Below are 21,235 nucleotides of genomic sequence, written 5' to 3'. Positions count from 1 at the left end.
GTTTCAAGTCCATTTATTTATACTCTGATGTTATCATTTCTCACCTCCTATTGATTTTGCATTGATTTTTGTTTTACTAAATTCTTGAGATGCATAAGTCATTTCTTGAGCTCTTTCTGATTTTAACTGTAAACACATATTGTGATAGAATCTCCTCTTATGTGGGTTTTGCTATTCCCTATAGGTTTAACATGTTATTTTCATTTTCCTAAGAACTTTTGTCTTTACTTCCTTCTCAATTCCTCCAATGATTCCAGTCATGCAGTAGCAGGTAGATTAATTTCCATGTATCTTAAATGTTCTATTTTTGGCCAGTGCCGCGGCTCACTAGGCTAATCCTCTGCCTTGCGGCACTGGCACACAGGGTTCTAGTCCCGGTCAGGGTGCCGGATTCTGTCCTGGTTGCCCCTCTTCCAGGCCAGCTGGTTGTAGGACAGCTGTGCCCAGCAAGGGTGTGAGCAGGCTACAAGCCTGGCCCAGGCCACCTGTGGAAGGGTCAGTGCACTGCCAAGTGGAATTGCTTTGTACCAGAAACTTTGCTTGACCCAGCTGAAGGGACTCTTGGTAACCAGGAATGGGTGAGCTTTCTAGCTCTGAAACTGGAGGGCATCTTCCCAGGTACAACCCCACACCAGCAAGGCTCTGCAGCCAGAACTCAACCTGCAGAGAAAATGTCTCCACTGTGGACACTGAAGCCTGCCTGTGTGAGGAATTCCCTTTCCTACTGATCCTTTTCTGGCCAGAAAAGAGACAGAACTGAGGTGGCTGGGATATAAGTTACAGGGGCATGAGTTTCGGTGGGAAGAGTTGGAGCTGGAGGGGCTCCTGTGGTGACGGCAGCCAGTAGAGAGAGATTGAGATTGCTGGTGCACAGGAGACCTGGCCTTGGGGAGCAAGACCTTCTCCTCATCCATGGGGGTGACCTGTGCCACATAGGAGGTGGCAGAAGCATTCTCCTGGGAGGTCTGAATCACCGAGGGGGTGGCCTGGGCCGGGTGGCCAGGACAGCAGTAGCAGTGATTTCCTGGCCATCAATTTGTGCTCCATCCATGTGCTTCAGTGCCTTCTCGGCCTCCTCAAATGCCACATAGGCATAGTCTCTGGACAGATGGGGTGCATCCTGTTGACAGGCATGTCAATCATTTTACTCTTCCCAGAGTAGAAAATATCTCCATGATGTGGTCCTTGGTCACATTCCTGGTGAACCTCCCAATGTGCACTTTGGTGGGTTTAGGAGATATACTCCATCTTTTCCTCTCCATTTTTAGGTGGTTTAGATTGGGAGCACAGGTGCCGTCTGTTGTCCTGGCAGCACCAGGAGGCACTCAGGGAGCCAGAGGAGCTACTGGAGCTGGAGCTGTGGAGCAGCTGGACACTGAAGAGGAGCTGGAGCAGCTGGACATTGAGGAGGAGCAGGAGCTTGAGTGGCTAGACACCAAGGAGGAGCTGGAGCTGCCAAACGGCTGGATGCTGAGGAGGAGCTGGAGCTGCAGAGCATCTGGACACAGAGAAGGATCTGGAGCTGGAGCAGTTGAATGCTGAGTAGGAGCTGGAGCTGCTGAGCAGACAGGAGCCAAGGAGGAGCTGGAGCTGCAGAGTGGCTGGACACCAAGGGTGAGCTGGAGCTGGAGCAGTTGAACACCGAGTAGGAGCTGGAGTTGCCAAGCTGAGGCAAGGAGGAGCTGGAGCTGCCCAGTGGCTGGACACTGAGGAGGAGCTGGAGCTGGAGCAGCTAGGGCAGAGTAGAAGCTGGAGCTACAGAGTGACTGGAGGCCAAGGAGGAGCTAGAACTGGAACAGCTGGACACCGAGGAGAAGCTGGAGCTGCTGAGTGGCAGAGAGCTGAGAAGGAGCTGGAGCTGTGGAGTGGCTGGACACTGAGGAGGTGCTGGAGTTGGAGCAACTGGACACAGAGGAGTAGCTGGAGCTGCTGAGGGGCTAGATGTCGAGGAGGAGCTGGAACTGTGAAGCAGCTGGACATGAGGGAAGAGCTGGAGTTGCCCAGTGGCTGGACACAGAGGAGGAGCTGGAGCTGGAGCAGCTGGATGCAGAGGAGGAGTTTGAGCTGGAGTGGCTGGGAGTTGAAGAGGAGCTGGAGCTGCCAAGTGGGTGGAAGCTGAGTAGGAGCTGGAGCTGCTAGCAGCTGGACACTGAGGAGGAGCTGGAGATGGAGTGGCTGGGGGCCGAGAAGGAGCTGGAGCTGGAGTAGCTGGAGGCTGAGGAGGAGCTGAAGAAGCTGAGTGACAGGAGCTGAGGAGGACCTGGGGCTGCAGAGTGGCTGGATGTCAAGGAGGAGCTGGAGTTGGAGTGGCTGGAGGCTGAGGAGGAGCTGGAGCTGTGGAGTTGCAAGGGTCTGAGGAGGAGTTGGAGCCATGCCATGGCTGGATGCTAAGCAGGAGCTGGAGCTGGAGCAGCTGGAGACCAAGGAGGAGCTGGAGCTGCCAAGTGGCTGAGAGCCGAGGAGGAGCTGGAGCTGGAGTGCCTGGATGCTGAGGAGGAGCTGGAGCTGACAAGCCCCTGCATGCTGAGGAGTTATAGCTGTGAAGTGGCTGGGGCTGAGGAGGAGTTGGAGCTGGAGCAGCAGGATGCTGAGGAGGAGCTGGTGCTGCCGAGCAACTGGGGGCCAAGGAAAAGCTAGAGCTGGAGCAGCTGGGAACTGAGGAGGAGCTGCAGCTGGTGCAGCTGAATGCTGAGGAGGAGGTGGAGTTAGAGTGGCTGGAAGCCAAGGAGGAGGTGGAGCTGTGGAGTGGCCGGGGGCTGAGGAGGAGCTGGAGCTGGAGCAACTGGACTCTGAGGAGGAGCAGGAGCTGCCGAGCTGCCAGGATCTGAGAAGGAGCTAGAGCTGCTGAGCGGCCAAGAGCCACGGAGGAGCTGGAGCTGGAGTGGCTGGATGCCGAGGAGGTGCTGGAGCTGGTGTGCCTGGATGCTGAGGAGGAGCTGGAGCTGACAAGCACCTGGACGCTGAGCAGGAGTTATAGCTGTGAAGTGGCTGGGGCCAAAGAGGAGTTGGAGCTGGAGCAGCAGGTTGCTGAGGAGGAGCTGGAGCTGCAGAGCAATTGGACACCAAGGAGGAGCTGGAGTTGGAGCTGGAGCAGCAGGATGCTGAGGAGGAGCTAGAGCTGCAGAGTAATTGCACACCAAGGAGGAGCTGGAGCTGGAGCAGCTGGTTGCTGAGGAAGAGCTAAAGCTGGAGTGGCTGGATGCTGAGGAGGAGCTGGAGTGGCTGGACATGAGGACAAGCTTGAGCTGGATCTGCTGGGGGCCAAGGGGGAGATGGATCTGCCCAGTGGCTGGATGCCAAGGAGGAGCTGGACCTGCAGAGCAGCTGGAAGCCGAGGATGAGTGGAGCTGGAGTGGCTAGACTCCAAGGAGGAGCTGGTGATGAAGAGTGGCCAGGGGCTAAGAAGTGCTGGAGTTGTGGAGTGCCTGGACACTGAAGAGGACCTGGAGCTGGAGCAGCTGGATGCTGAGGAGTAACTAGAGCCGGAGCAGCTGGACACTGAGGAGGAGCTGGAGCTGCCAAGCTGCTGGGATCTGAGAGGGAGCTGGAGCCACCGAGCGGCCAGGAGCCAAGGAGTTGGAGCTGTGGAGCGACTGGTGGCCAATGAAGAGCCGGAGCTGTAGTGGCTGGATGCCGAGGAGGAGCTGGAGCTGCCAAGCTGCCAGGAGCTGAGGAGGAGGTGGAGTTTCAGAGCAGCTGGACACTGAGGAGGAGCTGGAGCTTCCCAGTGGCTGACGCCAAGGAGGAGCTGGAACTGGAGTTGCTAGGGCCGATTAGGAGCTGGAGCTTCAGACTGGCAGGGAGCTGAGGAGGAGTTGGAGCTGTGGAGTGGCTGGGAGCTGAGGAGGATCTGGAGCAGTGGAGTGGCTGGACACCGAGGAGGAGCTAGAGCTGGAGTACCTGGACACTGAGGAGGAGCTGGAGCTGGAGCGGCTGGATGATGAGGAGGAGCTGCAGCTGCAGAGTAGCCAGGGGCCAAGGAGGAGCTGGAGCTGGAGCAGCTGGACACAGAGGAGGAGCTCTAGCTGGAGAGGCTGGACACCGAGGAGGAGCTTCAGCTGCCGAGCAGCCAGGAGCCAAGGAGAAGATGGAGCTGGAGCAGGTGGATGCTGAGGAGGAGCTGGAGCTGCCGAGTGGACAGTAGCCAGAGGAGCTGGAGCTCCCGAGGGGATGGGAGCCGAGGAGGAGCTGGAGCTTGAGTGGCTGGACGCTGAGGAGAAGCTGGAGCTGGAGTAGCTGTATACTGAAGTGGAGCTGGAGCTTCTGAGTGGCTGCACGCCAAGGAGGATCAGCAGCTGGAGTGGCTGTGGGCCGAGGATGAGCTGGAGCTGCCAATCAGATGGGAGCCAAGGAGGAGCTGGAGCTGCTGTGCAGCTGGATGTCGATGAGGAGCTGGAGCTGCTGAGCAGCAGGCAGCTGCAGAAGAGCTGGAGCTGTGGAGTGGCTGGACACTGAGGAGGAGCTGGAGCTGGAAGAGCTGGACACAGAGGAGGATCTGGAGCTGCCGGGCAGCAGGGAGCCAAGGCAGAGCTGGAGCTGGAGCAGGTGGATTCCTAGGAGGAGCTGGAGCTGCAGAGTGGCTGGAAACAGGTGGAGCTGGAGCTGCAGAGTGGCTGGATGCTGAGGAGGAGGTGGAGCAGCCGAGCAGCCAGGTTCAAGGTGGAGTTGGAGCTGCCAAGCAACTGGGGGCCAAGGAAGAGCTAGAGCTGGAGCAGCTGGGGTCTGAAGAAGAGCTAGAGCTGGAGTGGCTGAATGGCAAGGAGGAGCTGGAGCTGTGGAGCAGCTGGATGCTGAGGAGGAGCTGGAGCTGCAGAGCAGCCAGGGACTAAGCAGGAGCTGGAGCTCCAGAGCAGCTGAACGCCAAGTAGGAGCTGGAGCTAGAGTGGCAGGGGGCCTAGGGGCTGCTGCAGCTGCCGAGCTACTGGGGGCCAAGGAGGAGCTAGAGTTGGAGCAGCATGAAACAGTGGAGGAGCTGGAGCTGCCGAGAAGCTGGACACCAAAGAGGAGCTGGAGCTGAAGCAGGGGGATGCCGAGGAGGAACTAGAGCTGGAGCAGCTGGACACTGAGGAGGAGCTGGAGCTGCAGAGCGACTGGTGGCCAATGAAGAGCTGGAGCTGGAGTGGCTGGATGCCAAGGAGGAGCTGGAGCTGGAGCTGTGGTGACTGTTCCTGGCCACCACTGGAGAATTAGGCAGGCTGCCTGCAGCTTGCCTTGACTGAGGAGGGGAAGTGCACCCACCCACCACTTAGCCTTTCCCAAACTCTGGAGGACAATCAGACATGGTGTGGAACCCAGTCGAAGCAGGGTCTCACTTTATTGTAAAAGGGAGGTGTATATATAGCTGAGGTAGGGCGAGGATGGTACCGAGTGGATGAGTGGATGAGTGAATGAGCATGAGGATGTGGGCAAGGGGTGGGGTGTTGTGACACAAAAGGGTCTTAGCCACTCCTATTATACCACCTTAATGATCCTTAGGCAAAAGCACCCTGGGGCTGGGGTGTTTGCCACCAGGGATTTGAAACTTAAAGATAGGTTTGCAAATTCGAGGCAGGCTCAGGAAGTTCCCTCTAGGCCTCTCCAGATTCAGCCTTCCACCACAGAAGCAGCTGGACACTGAGGAGGAGCTAGAGCTGGAGTGGCTGGGAGCTGAGGAGGAGCTGGATCTGCATAGCGGCCAGGGGCTGGAGAGGAGCTGTAGCTGCGATGCAGCTGGACACTGAGGAGGAGCTGGAGCTGCATTGTGGCTGGGGGCTGAGGAAGAGCTGGAGCTGCAGAGCAGCTGGACACCGAGGAGGAGTTGGAGCTGGAGCAGCTGGACACTGTGGAGTAGGTGGAGCTGGAGTGGCTGGGGGCTGAGGAGGAGCTGCAGCTGCCAAGCTGCCAGGAGCCCAGGAGGAGCTGGAGTTTTGGGTCAGCTGGACACCGAGGAGGAGCTGGAGCTGGAGTGGCTGGATGCTGAGGAGGAGCTGGAGCTGTGGAGCAGCTGGATGCCAAACAGGAGCTGGAACTGGAGTAGCTGGATGCTGAGGAGAGGCTGGAGTTGGAGTGGCTGTGGGCTGAGAAGGAGCTGGAGCTGCCGAGCTACTGGGAACCGAGGAGGAGCTAGAGCTGGAGTGGCTGGATGGTGAGGAGGAGCTGGAGCTGTGGAGTGGCCTGGGGTTGATGAGGAGCTGGAGCTGTGGAGCAGCTGGACGCCGAGGACAAGCTGGAGCTGGAGTGGCTGGACACCGAGGAGGAGGTAGAGCTGGAGTGACTGGATGCCAGGGAGGGGCTGGAACTTCAGAGAGGCTAGGGGCTCAGAGCAGCTCGAGCTAGAGTGCCTGGATGCCGCGGAAGAGCTGGAGCTGGAGCAGCTGGATGCTGAGGAGGAGCTGGAGCTGCCAAGCGACTGGGGGCCAAGGAGGAGCAAGAGCTGGAGCAGCTGGGGGCCAAGGAGGAGCTAGAGCTGGAGTGGCTGGACGGTGAGGAGGAGCTGGAGCTGCAGAGCAGCTGGACACTGAAGAAGAGCTGGAGCTGCAGCAGCTGGACTCCCAGTAGGAGCTGGAGCTGCAGAGCGGCTGGATGCTGAGTAGGGGCTGGAGCTGTGGAGCAGCTGGACACTGAGGAGGAGCTGGAGCTGTGGATTGGCTAGATGCTGAGGAGGAGCTGGAGCTAAGTGGCTGGATGTCAAGGAGGTGCTGGAGCTGGAGCAGCTGGGGTCTGAGAAGAGCTGGAGATGGGGATTGGCTGGATGCTGAAGAGGAGCTGGATCTGGAGCGGCTGGATGCCGAGAAGTAGGTGGAGCTGGAGGGGCTGGTGGCTGAGGAGGAGATAGAGCTGGAGCAGCTGGATGCTGAGGAGGAACTGGATCTGCTGAGCGACTGGGGGCCAAGGAGGAGCAAGAGCTGGAGCAGCTGGGGGCCAAGGAGGAGCAAGAGCTGGAGCAGCTGGAGAGTGAGGAGGAGCTGGAGCTGCAGCAGCTGGACTCCCAGTAGGAGCTGGAGCTGCAGAGCAGCTGGATGCTGAGTAGGGGCTGGAGTTGTGGAGCAGCTGGACACCGAGGAGGAGCTGGAGCTGTAGAGCAGATGGATGCCAAGGAGGAGCTGGAGCTGTAGAGCAGATGGATGCCAAGGAGGAGCTGGAGCTGGAGTGGCTGGACACTGAGGAGGAGCTGGAGCATTGGAGCATCTGGACACCGAGGAAGAGCTGGAGCTGGAGCAGATGCACGCCAAGGATTAGCTGGAGCTGTATTTTTTTAAAAAACAACTATTTATTTATTTTCATCTAATTGGAAGGCAGAGCAAACACAAAACAAGAAAGGAACAGAGATCTTCCATCTCCTGGTTCACTCCCCAAATTACCACAACTGTCAGGGTTGGAAAAACCCATGGCCAGGAGCAAGGATCAAAGATCCAGGGCTCAGATATGTCTCCATGTGGATGGAAGTAGCATAAACTGTTGAGGCATCATCTTCTGATTTTCTGTATTGTTTAACAGGGAGCTCAGTTGGGGGTGGAAGTGCCAGGCTGCAATCAGCACTCCAATGCTAATGTGTGCATTTTAAGTGGTGTCTTACACCACTGTGTGAAACCTACCCCTGACTTACATTCCCTCAATGTACCATTTTACCTTTTTAACATTTTTGGTTTATGCAAGGACTTGGCCTTCCTTTATAAGATGCATAGTATGTTACGTCACCTAATTTTGTTGTGTGGATTAAAATTATTTAACACATCACATTTATTGCTTGCATAGTAAGTCCTGAAAAAAGACAAAACCATAGATTGCTAGGATCTTATGCAAAGAAACACATAAGAATTATTTTCCAAGTAGATTTAAGTACCCATAAAACTTGTTCTCAGGCCGGTGCTATGACGTGGTGGGTTAAAGCCCTGGCCTGAAGTACCAGCATCCCATATGGGAACTAGTTCTAGTCTTGCTGCTCCACTTCCCATCCAGCTCTCTGCTATGGCCTGGGAAAGCAATAAAAGATGGCCCAAGCCCTTGGGCCCATGCAACATGTGGAGAACCCAGAAGAAACTCCTGGTTCCTTGCTTCAGATCAGCTCAGCTCTGGCCTTTGCAGTAATTGGAGGAGTGAACCAATGGATGGAAGACCTCTCTCTCTCTCTCTCTCTGGCTCTACCTCTCTCTCTAATTCTTCCTTTCGAATAAATAAAATAAATCTAAAAAAAACCACAACCTTGTCATTGAATACATTAAACATATCTTCAAGGTTGTGCATTTGGTATAGTGGCTAAGATACTACTTAGGACATTTGCACCTAATGCTGGAGTGTCTGAGTTCAATTCCTGGGCCTGCTTCCAATTCCAGCTTCATTCTAATATGTACAATGAAAGACATAGTGTGGTCTAAGGACTTGAATTCCTGCCATTCATGGTGGGAACCTGGAATGAGTTCCTGCCTTCTGGCTTTAACTTGGATCATCCCTGTCTGTAGTGGGCATCTGGGGAGTAAATAAGTGGGCAGAAGATGAAGATCTCTCAGTATGTCTCTGTCTTTCAACTACAAATAAAGAAACTTTCAACTATAAAATAATAAAAAGTTATATTTGGCTCCTTACTTTGTATCAAACTCTACAAATATCTTTCTGTTTTTCCTTTGGCTATGACTATTGTAAAGCTTGGTCTAAATTTGATTATGTGTTGTGTTGTTATAAATTATTTTGTCCCTCATGGTATTATTTCTGTTTCGAGCTTACTCCCTATTGTATAAAATTATTCTACTTTAAAATATGTGTAATTTTTATCAATGGAAGAAACAACTTACAGATGCAGAAAATATTTGTAAGAGATATTGTTTGTTAGGTTGAACTTCTCAAATTTCTATTTTTGTCTCATCTCTCTTGAATCTTTATCCAAAAAAAAGGAAACTTTATCCAAAAATTGAAGTCTTGGGCCAGAAACTGTGATTTCTAAATAACAGAACTTGAATCATTTCTATGGATCCATTTTCAATTATGTATGCCATATGCATGTTTATATTTGTGAAATCTGTGTTTCATTTGTAAAAAAGAAAATAAAATCATGATGCCTTCATTTTTCTGTCCTAAACTTGGTTCACATGAAGTCTAGATAAGTCAGGCTCTCATTTTGTCTGTACATGATAGAGCTTTGTCTCTCCGGGAGAGAGATTATACTCTTTGCTGGATGAAAACTCTAAGTCCTGTTGTTTTAATTCCTACTCCCATATTTCCTCTAATAGAAGAGGAAAAAGGTTCTGTTGCTAAATTCTGGGATCCATTATCATACCTGTTCCTTACACAGCTTAAAACATGGCCCAGAATGAGCAACATGGGTAGAGGAGACAGGGAAAAGGGGTTTAAAATATGGAAAGGTTGAACATAATGCACCTCCTGATTTATCTACAAAATTGAAAAAATGTAAAAAATAATGTAGAAAATGTCCTTATTCTGCTTAAACAGATGACATCTATTATGCATCTACCTCAGGAAGTCCCAATGTTTCAGGGAGGTGTTGTCTTAGTAAGCTTCCTTTACAGGTATTGAACTCAGAAACTTCAAGAAAGAAATGAAGCCACTTCAAGAAAACCCACTTAGTCTGACAAGACATTTAGATCAATTCTTGCAACCCAGCTACTATACCTGGGTTGCAATGATGGCTATAATGATCATATTATCTGCAAGAGAGAAAAACAGAATGATCAGGAGGGGGGCTATGACAATTTGGGAGAGAGAAGATATTGCTGGACTGGGAATCTCCTTAGCTAAGAACATCCCAAAGACCTTTAATGTGATAATTCCCCAGAGTAAAATTGCAAGATCTAAGGGAAGTAATGATTAAAGAAATTAAAAAAAAAAATCAACCCTGAGATCACAAAACGCATCAAAGACATTTGAAGTTCAACAACAAGAGAAAAACCCCTCTGCATTCTTACAAAGGCTTAGAGATCAAATAAGAAAATATGCTGGGTTCAGCCCTGAGAGTCAGCTGAGACAGTGTTTTTAAGTCAACTTCAAAATTAAAGTTGGCCACATAGAGATAAACAGAAGCTCAAAAAACCTTTGTGTCAAGGAAGGAAGATAAAAAAAAATAGCATATAGCAAAAATTCATATCCACAGTGGAAAAAGTATTACACAAAATCTTAAAAACAAGGTCCCCTCAAAGAGACATGGAAGCTTACTGGGGCCAGCAAACTACAATGAGGGAAGGAGTGACTCCAAAGCCAGTGAAAGCTATTAGAGCCACGGCATTTTACCACTGTGGAAAGCCAGGGCATTTCCAAAAAATGTTCAGAGTTAGAAAAATGAAAATAATTCACCTCTTGATCTTTGATGAGGACTTGCATTGTGGTCAGTGATTCCTTTTTGAGAGGTCCTTCCTGGAGCACTTGATATATCTAGAGTTGGAAGCAAAAGGGGAGGATTAAATATTCCTTGTGGATTCCAGGTCAGCCTGGTTCTCCCTTGCTTGCCAAACATAGGATATTAAATTATACAAAGAAAAATTAAAAATGTCTGGGGTAAATAAGGATGACTTTCAGGTCCTCTTTTTAGTTTTAATTGTTTTTGTAATAGTGAACAAATTCCATGTATTTCTTATATACAGATTCAGGAGCATACTGATAATTCCCCCCATACTACCCACCCTACCAAGCCCCCACTCTTTCTCCTACATTCTTTCTTATTCTTTTTTAAAATTTTTACAGTGACATACGTTCCATTTATTTCATAACCATAAGCTTAACCCTCCACTAAATAGTCAATAAATGTAAGAAGAAAAAATGTTGCTTTTGAAAGAAAAAGTTAAATTAGGTACAGGAAAAATGTGAAGATCCTTCTAATGTATTCCAGGGGTGGGAACCAATCTCCTCAGCATACCTAATTATTAAAATTAGGACAGATACAGTAAATAATGGGCAGCTATGAGTCCTAAAATTTCCAGAGAGAACAATAACAAAAAACATATTGACTCTTCAGTACAGACAAAAGAGGGAAGTAGAGGAAGGTTAAAATTATGCCTCTAAAAATTAAGCTGAAACAACTATGCAAAACCATTAATAAATGACAACATCATATCTCTAATGAAAGGAGAAATAGATTACAGCCTATAACAGAGATTCATGTAACAGATGGATTGTAAGAAGCTTATGGAACCCCATATAATCCCCTTTACTTCTAGTAAAGAAATCTGATGTAGTTTATAGATTATTACAATAATTAAGAACTATCTACTAAATTGCACAGGTTTGTCACACTGTGGTTTAGAATTCTTATGCCCTTCTCAGTAAAAGTCCCCATGACCACACATATTTTAGTGATGCTGACTTAAAATGTGTTTTCTAGATCTGCCCACTAGACACAGAGAGCAGAAACCACTTTGCCTATAAGTGGGAAATCCCAATGGTGGAAGAAAACAATATAGGTGGACTGCATTGCTTCAGTGATTCACTAAAGCACCCAAATTATTTGGTCAAAGCCCTGGCCTGAAGCACCAGTGTCCCATATGGGCACCAGTTCTAGTCCCAGCTGCTCCTCTTCCAATCCAGCTCTCTACTATGGCCTGAGAAAGCTGTAGAAGATGGCCCAAGTGTTTCGGCCCCTGCACCCATGTGGAGACCCAGACGAAGCTTTTGGCTCCTAACTTCGGATTGGTGCAGCTATGGCTGTTGTGGCCATCTGGGGATTTAACCAGCAGATGGAAGACCTCTCTCTGTTTCTACCTCTCTCTGTAACTCTGTATTTCAAAAATATATATATAAACCAAAGAGATAAATATAATTGACTAATTCCAGAATTTAAAATAAGAAGTCATTCTTTTGGAAAAATGTATTTTAATTTTAACAATCAATGCTATACAAACCTAGCTGAATTTCATAAAACGTGGGAGCTGTTAAAACAATAATTGTTTAGATATTGTAGAGTATGAAGCCAGATATGAGAGATGAGGTAATGTGGCTCTCTGTGGATGGTTAAACTTGAGTCATGGAGGGGAAATATAATGATTATGCAATTATGGATGGTAATAGTCATTCATTATGTGAAAATGACAGATTAACCATAAACCTGTCTGCTCAGACCTGTGAGTTGTATATCCTCAATCATGCTCTAAATCTTCTTGAGGGCCAAGAGGGGACATTAATATAGACTCCAGGAATGCTTATGAGGTGGTACAAACTTCTGGAAAAATCTGGGCAGAAGGGGTCTTATAAATGGAAATGGAAATGGAAAATAACTGTTTCAGAAAGATTTTCACAGATAATCAAGTCTCTTGCTTCCCACTGAAATACCTGATTATTATGTAAATTGTCACCAAAAAGAAAACTCATATGTATATATATACACATATATATACATATAAAGTTTTTAACATACTTATTGGAATATAGTAATAACAATAAATTCTTTCTAAATTAATAAATTAGACCTTTTTCTGATCTGGTGTACGAAACTAGTACTTTTATTTTCTCCAGTTGTATGAATTATTCATGTTCTTCATAATATATCAGAATAATACATGAAAGAGTAAAAAGTTATCTGGAATCTCACTACCCTCAGTAACTCTTATTTGTTGGTATCTCCTTTAACACAGACTACAGAGCATAACACAGGTGAGCCCAGTCAGGGGTGTTAAATTTCAGCACTACCACATACTCAGATTGCCCAAGTGATAACAGAATTCCCAGGTCTTATTTTTCTCATATGTAGAGTGGAGATAACCAATGTCAAATAGTTATTATGGGATTAAATGAGTGAATACTTACGAATACTTACAAATGCTTACAAATGGTATATGCATTACATAAATAATGTATTAAATCTTATGAAAATTTGTGCACTCTTCACTCACCTGAATGCTCACTCCAATGTTAACCAATATTAGCATCTATTGTGGGTCCTTATGTGCTTTTTTCTTTATCCATATAATCACATATGGTTGCTGGTTATTATTATTATAGAACCATGATCTTATACACACTAATCTAGAGAACATTTATTTTATTAGTTTTAGAGCCTGTTCTGTCAAGTTAATTGCTTTCAACAAGTGACTACATTATTTCAAGAAATAAAAACAATTCATTTTATTGAGCCATACCTGACTGAAGGCCATTTTCTTGGTTTGTTGGAAATTTCTAGAATTAAAATAGCATGTCAGGAAGACAGAGGAGAGACAAAACTAACTAATTATGCTTCCAAACTTGGGGAACTTTGGGGGCTGGTCTACAGAGTTGATACATGCAGCAGAGGCTTCATTTTGAGATAAGTAACTATCTGACATCACCCAGTAGTCAAATAAATGACCTAATTTAATTTTCCTGTAGAAGAATGGCTGCTGGTTTGTCTACCTGTTCTATAGTTATGTCACTGCATGTATTACAAAGCAGTGGGCTAAGCATCAAACTGTTAGTTACTAATGAAAATCACTTCTCTGCAGAGCCCTGACCTACCCCAGCTTACTAGCCCACCTGTCCACATTACCTGGGTTTCACCATTTCATGAGTGGTTAATGTGAACTAGGAAACAATAGGTCAATTAAGAATCAGGACTGGGCTTCCAGGCAACAGAGATCAGGATCAATAACTTTTTATTTAGTGAAAATAAATGCAGTTGTGAGCCCAATATTTAAAACCTATAGAGATAGACAAAGGGGATATACATTAAAAGCCATTGCACTCTTTTTTTGGAGTGGTTGGAAAGTACATTTCTTACATTTCTCTTTGGCCCATCTTGCACATGATGGATTCCTATTGAAGTAAATATATTCTGAGTTTTGAATGAAATAAATTCCCCGGCCTTGGGACTATGTAAAAATCTGTGCTGAGTTGAAACAGACTTTTCTTTCACTAAGCACAGAGCAGCAAAGCCATGAGGCCAGAATCATGTGAAAGTGAGGTTTCTCTGCATCTTAGGCTGGTTTGTTCTCAATGTGATAGCTTTTTCATCATTCAGCAAATATTTAATGAGCACCAGCTCTGTTCCACAAACTTTACTTTTTAACCTTTATTGAAGCTTGATTATAGTACTGGTTTTATTGTATTAGGATGGGTTAGATGGAAAGAACAAATATCACCAGATATGTGACTGAATGCCACAGTGAAAGTCTATTTTTTAGTATGTAACTGTCAAATAGGTATTCAAGTTAGGGGCAAAGATCTTGAAAAAGAAACCCAGGCTCCTTCCACCTGTGTCATTCCGATGTACAGGTTCGCTGCCCAAATGCCTATAGTAATGTCAGCAGCCAAAAATGCAATTCCTATCTCCCCAAGGCTATCAGAACTTCAACTACATGAGCCATTGTGGGCTGCCTCCCAGGATGTGCATTAGCAAAATGCTGGAATCAGGAGACAAAGCTGGGACTTGAATCCGTACACTCAGTATGGAATGAGTGTATTCTAACTTGATTCTTAATCACTAGGTCAAATACCCACACTCAAACTATTTTAATGGCCACAAACATTTCTTTAAATAGTGTCACAATTTAATTTATATACTTTGCTGTATGAAGCATCTTTTCACATATGATAGGAGAGAGAAGGGAGGAGAGAGAAAAAGAGAGAATATCTTATATCCACTGGTTTATACCCCAAATGCCTGCAATAGATGGGACAAAGATGGAATTCATGAGCCTGGAAACTCATCTGGATCTCTCATGCTGGCAGCTAGGAATCAAGTATTTGATCCATTATTTGCTGACTCCTTGGATGTACATTAGCAGAAAGCTGGAGCAGAAGCAGGAACAAGACCCAAAATCTAGGCACTCACACATTGGATGTGGACATCTCAAGTGGTGGCTTACTCTTCTATACCACAATGTCTGACCCTAACTTTATCTTTGAATTCCATTTTCAATAAAATTTTTGATGTACATGTATATGTAATTTATCAGTCTACACTTTAGTGACATTATAACACTTTATGTACAGTATTCATGCAGACCCCTTCTGACATTTACAGTTCATGATCATTGATTATTTATCATATATAATCATATATCATATAATTTCTATACACATATTTTCAAAATAGTTTTTTGGTTTGTTAACAGTTAATTATGTTTCAGAAATATTCAAAGAATATGAGATAATCTGGTACATTTACTGGCAGTTCTCACCAATCATATAAGTAGTCAAGTATTTCCATCTGGCATCATTTTCTTCTTCTGGAAGAAACTTTTGAACATTTCTTGGAGTGCAGCTCTGATGGAGATTAATTATTTAGGTTTGTATTATGTCTGAAACTATTTCTGTTTTGCATTTGTCTTGAAAATAATTTTTGTATGCTTTATTTACTTTAAATGTAGAGTTACATACAGAGAGTAGAGAGAGAGAGCAAGAGTGAGAGAGAAAATCTTTCAGCTGCTGGCTCAGTCCCCAAATATACCTGGATAGATTAACTTGGGATCATGTTTTTGGTTAAAATAGTTTTCTCGGTTACTATTTAAAACTTAACTATACATTTTTCCTAAATTTCCATAGGTATTCAAAATTCATTTCAAATAATTTAATACTTCCAAAGGAATCCTGAACATGAAGAATGATGAGAAGGTACTGTGTTACTGTAAGAGGTATTAGAACATTGAATATTTAAACATTTAAAAAATGTATTAGAGAGAGAGAAAGTGGACAGTGAGAGCTCTTCTATTTTCTGATTCATTTCCCCAAATACCAGCAACCACTGAGACACAGCCGGGACAAAACTGCCAGGGTCCATGCTTGGCAGATCCAGGGGCTCCTGAAGGAGGGGAAGTGCCAGTGACGACACAAGACGAGGAGACGAGGTTTGGGTAGCAAGGGGAGGCATCATTCTGCCTTTCCTTCTCATAGTTTTACCTTATACTCTTTTTACACATATTTTTCATTAAGCCTTTTTCCTCCTAAGCCTCTATTCTTACAGAGAAAGAGCACATCACAAGTTGTCTATGCATAACCTTTCTCTATTAATCTTTCTTTGTTTCATTTTCCTTTCATGGCCTCATCATAACCTTACCATTAATCTTTCCTCTATGCATAGTAGATGCTTCAGCTATATGAAAAATATTTTTACAGGACCTATTGCATTGCCTAATGTTAAGAGTTCCTTGTTCAAAAAAAAAAAAAAAAGCCAGTACCGCGGCTCACTAGGCTAATTCTCCACCTTGCGGTGCCAGCACACCGGTTCTAGTCCCGGTTGGGGCGCCAGATTCTGTCCCAGTTGCCCCTCTTCCAGGCCAGCTCTCTGCTGTGGCCAGGGAGTGCAGTGGAGGATGGCCCAAGTGCCTGGGTCCTGCACCCGATGGGACACCAGGAGAAGCACCTGGCTCCTGGCTTCGGATCAGCACAGTCCACCGGCTGTAGCATGCTGACTGCAGCAGCCACTGGAGGGTGAACAAATGGCAAAGGAAGACCTTTCTCTCTCTCTCACTGTCCACTCTGCCTGTCAAAAAAAAAAAAAAAAAGAGTTCCTTGTTCCTTTGTTCTACATTTCCAAGCAGGGGCATAACATCTAACCTTTGTAAGAATGGCAGTGCTGTATATCAATCCATTTGCTTAATATTAACTATGTACCTACCATTCTCATCATCATTCATTCCTGTGTAAGGCAAGGGAGGATCTGTGGGAACAAGCACCTGCCTGCTCTTTACATTTTCTCATAAAACTCCTCATTACTCATGTTCCTAACATTTTGCTTTAGACAGTTTTTAGGACATTCCCTCTCATTTCTCCAGCCACCTCCTGCATTCATTTTTTTACAAGAAACAATTTCACTTAGCATTGATATTCATGATTCCCACATCCATACCCAATGACTACCATTATTCAGACTATTAAACACAGCAGAGAATGAGTTCAGTTTAGTCATTGACTTCCTGCTTTGCAGAGCCACAGCATGCACCCTACCCATCATTTATTTTAAGATTTAATTAACTGATTTGAAAAATAGGGTGATACAGAGAAAGAAATAGAAGTACAGAGATCTTTCATTCTCAGGTTCACTCCCCAAATGGCCCTGGAGCCAGGAGCCTGGAACTCTATCCAGGTTTCTCATTTGGGTGGTAAGGGCCCAGATACTTGGGGCATCTTTTTCTGCTTTACAAAACACATAAGCAAGGAATTAGATTGGAATCAATGCATCTTGAATTTAATTGGTGCTGGTATGGGATACCAGCAGGCACCAGTCCACCACTATTTTTTATTATGCTAATATTCTCTCTCTAAACAAAACACATTATGTCCTAGGTCTATGCCCCAGTGTTTTCCCCCATTATGTTTATGAAAATAAAGAACTGCATTATTTCCATGTTTTCCTGTAAAATTCCAGAATTTTAATTAATTCAATTGGTGCATGAAAATAAACTCAAAGGATGCCATGATGTGCTTCATGAATTTCCTAAAATTCTGTATAGGTGTACATGTTCTTTTGTCAAGAAAATTATCTCAAGTATCTTTAAATCATTGAAGAAACCCAAAGCATAATATTTTTCATTTCTACTTTATTAAATTTTATTTCTGTAGAATATCAATTAAACATTTTTGCATTAACTAAAAGCTTAATTTTTACCCTATTATTCTCAATTTTAACCTATCAAAGGATATATGGAAGTACTTAATTAGGGCTTGTAAAATGTTTGACTAAATAAAACTCCATGAAATGATCTTATGGATTTGGAGGTTGGGGCATTTAGAAATCATATCAATTACTTCACCTAATTCAGGCAGTATGTATAAGTTGAGAGATGCAACATCTGTCTGGAATCTGCAAATGGGATTATTTAAAATTTCAAAACAGTAAAAAACACATGTGAGGGCACTGCCTGGAGGCATAGTGGATAAAGCTTCTCCCTGGAACACCAGTATCCTATATAGATGTCTGTTAGAGTCCTGGCTGTTTGAGCAGCAGGTGGCCCAATTGTTTGGGCCTCTACCACCATGTGATAGACCTGAAAGCAGTTCCCAGCTCCTGGCTTTCACTTGGCCCAGTGTTGGTCACTGATGCCATCTGGGGGAGAGGACCAGCAGATGGAAGATTCTCTCTCTCTCTCTTTCACTCCTTCTCTATCTCTGTGTCTCCACATTCCTCTCTCCTTCTGTAATTCTTTGAAATACATAAATCAATCTTAAAAACAAAATTAAAAAATGTGAAACTACCAAAATGCCCATGATATTGCTACAACAGAAAGAGATATTTTGGGCTCTACTTGTTCACCTGACTGACTTTTTTCTTTAAACTCTTCAAAGCTACATGATAATACATATAATGTATTGTAATTTAAAGTAGTAATCAACTCTCCAAAGGAGGGGGATACTTTATAACATATGACAATATAATTACTCCAACCAAGGCTGATTTGCAAATCTGTGATGTCATAGGACAGAGAATGTAGAAAAATTAACATAGTGAGGTAAATCCACAGGATGCTAATTGTCTCTGGTGCCATGTTCAGGATTTATAATCTCATGCATAGATAGGTAGGTAGGTAGGTAGATAGATAGATAGATAGATAGATAGATAGATAGATAGATAGATCATTTGTGTGGCAGCCAGTACTCTCACTTATTTGTTTACTCCCCAAATATGTGAAAAGCTGGGAGCCAGGAATTCAATCCAGTATGACAAAAGCATGATCCCATTACTTGAGCCATCACTGTTGCCTACGAGGATCTGCATTAAAAAGGAGATGAATCCAGGCTCCTGTCTTCAGTCTGTCACAGCTCTGACTGTTGCAGCCATTTGGGGAAGTGGATGAATAGTGAATCAGTGAATGGAGTTTTATATCTCTACTTTTCCTTCTCTCTCTCTGTAACTCCAATTTTCCAAGAAATTAGTAAGTATTAATAGAAATACAGTATTCACTTGCAGCTTTTCCTCCATCATGACTACTCCCAGTGTGTTCACTGCCTAAATTAGAAGAACATGTTTTTGACATAATCTTCACTTTACGCTCATTATAATACAATATATGTTAAAAAACACAATTCTGGAAACCCAAGTATAATGATGTGGGACAGAATCTCTTGAGATTTCCTTTACCTTTTCTTTCACTAATCATTGCTTGTTTGTGAGTAGCAACCATGGGGATTTGTGCCAGATTACCCAAGGGAATTTCTTTTTGGACAAGGGATCTCACAACAGCATTGTTGTAGTGAAAAAGAATCACCATATCAGTAATCAACTAAGATTATTTTATATTTCTTATATTAAAATAGTTATTAAACAGTACAAACATATTTAATCATTTTGCTTAATAGAAGCACTAAAGAGATCTAGTATCACGTTTTTTCAACAAATACTTAGAAAAAACAGCTGCTTCAACAATGACTTATGAGTACTGGGAAAACACTTCTGGGGAAAGAATATTACTGACAACCATCAAGAAATTGTATTGCATGATTGCATATATATTGATATTATAATATCATATTTAAATAGGTAACAAAATAGAAATCATTCACTTCTAAGATTAACAAAATTTATTCATAAGATCTTGTCTGAAAAATGTGATTTGGTTAAAATCTAACTTTTTGGGAATGAAAGCAAGTTGTTTAATTCTTCCATTTATATTGAAATAAAATACATGTAACATGAAAGTTACTCTATTATCCAATTTTACTTGTACATTTCATGGGTTAAAAATATATTAATAGGGGCTAGCTTTGTGTTAAACTGTCCCCTCATTACTGGCATCCCCTAAAAGCACAGTTTGTGTCTCAGTTGTTCTGCTCCAGATCCAGCTCCCTGGTAATCCTCCTGGAAAAAGTATATAACACAAATACTTAGGCCCATTCTCTCATGTGTGAAACCAAGAAGCAGTTCCAGGCTCCAGCTTGGGTCTGAACCATTCTCAAACATTCTGTCAATTTTGGGAGTAAATAAGTAGGTGGAAGAGGAATTTCCTTGGACCCTCGTCTCTCTGTTATTCTGCCTTTTAAATAAGTTTTGATTTATTACAAATATTTAAATAAATATATCCATAACATACAACTATAACCACTTCTACATTATAAAAATACATATTTAAAGGAATTGTAGAGGGCTAGAATTGAACACGGCAGGTTAGGTCATCATTTGCAATGCTGGAATTCCTTATCAAACTGACAGTTTCAGTCCTGAGTTCTCAGCTTCCAAACCAGCTCGCTGATAATGCACATAGGAAAGTAGTAGATAATGGCCCAAGCACTTTGGGCTGTGCGACGCATGTGAGAAACTAGGATGGAGTTCTTGCCTCCTAGCTTTGGGCTGACAAAATGCTGGTTGTTGCAACCATTTGGAGGTGTGATTCAGCAGAAGGAAAATCAATCTCTCTCTCTCTTTCTCTCTTTCTCTGTAGGTGTGTGTGTGTGTGTGTGTGTGTGTTTCACCATGCCTTCCAAATGAATGAATGAATCCTTTAAAAATTAAGGAATTGCAAGCAAATTTAGCAAGAAGTCTTAAAACTCAATCATAAAGCAAATTCTCTAATTTAAAAATGCATGCATATGTCGGGGACCACGCAGCATGTGACCTCTTAGTTGAGAGACAGGGCTGGACAAGCCAGACCTGATAGTACTGATAATGCAACCTTGTGTGACCTTGTGCCTTAAGGCCTTGTAACCTTTCCCCTACTTGCACTAGCATTGCAGCTACAAGATAAGCCCCCCCTCTCCTTCCCCCTCCCGATACCCTGCCTCGATGATATATAAGTGTGTGGTTGAAAAATAAAGTCGCAGCTTGATCGGCACCTGTCTTGCTGCCATCTTTGTGTCTCCTGTCCCTTTCATTTCTCCTTCTAGGTGCTCGGCCCCAGTTGCTGTCCCGCGGGACGGGACAACTGGCACCCAACGTGGGGCTCGAGTGCGGCCCTTGGGGTTCGAGTGCCTGTAAGATTGGAGGAACGCCGCCTTCCAGGAGGAAAACTTGGATCCAAGTGATTGTGCGACCGGCTCGGAACTGCCCACCCGAGATCATCAGCATCGGTAGACGCTGTGGAGTGAAGACGGCTCAAGGTAAGTGACAGCCATGGGACAGGCATTATCGTCACGGGAAATGTTCATTTCGGGTCTCAGGGAGGCCCTCAAGACACGAGGAGTTCGGGTTAAAAATAAGGATCTAAAGGCATTTTTTGAGTATGTAGAAAGATTGTGTCCCTGGTTCCCCAAGGAAGGAACAATTGACGAGATCAAGTGGGAAAGAGTTGGAAGTTGTTTAAAGGATTTTCATGAGATCTTTGGCCCTGCAAAAGTGCCTATTACGATTTTTTCATATTGGAACCTGATTAATGACATTCTAAAAACCCGTCACCTAGATAAGACTATTGATGCC

At 44.7% G+C, this 21,235-nt stretch overlaps 1 pseudogene; it reads right to left on the bottom strand.

The window, feature by feature from the left end:
• Positions 1–587: 587 nt before the first annotated feature.
• Positions 588–20,945, bottom strand: LOC149119216 (uncharacterized; annotated as a pseudogene).
• Between the last annotated feature and the right edge of the window lie 290 nt (positions 20,946–21,235).

Source organism: Oryctolagus cuniculus, chromosome Y, assembly GCF_051225735.1.
Source record: "Oryctolagus cuniculus isolate XC-2025 breed Fujian yellow rabbit chromosome Y, ASM5122573v1, whole genome shotgun sequence".
Taxonomy (NCBI): Eukaryota; Metazoa; Chordata; class Mammalia; order Lagomorpha; family Leporidae; genus Oryctolagus; species Oryctolagus cuniculus.
The sequence above is the reverse complement of the archived record's forward strand: the minus strand, read 5'-3'. Positions and strand labels throughout refer to the sequence as shown.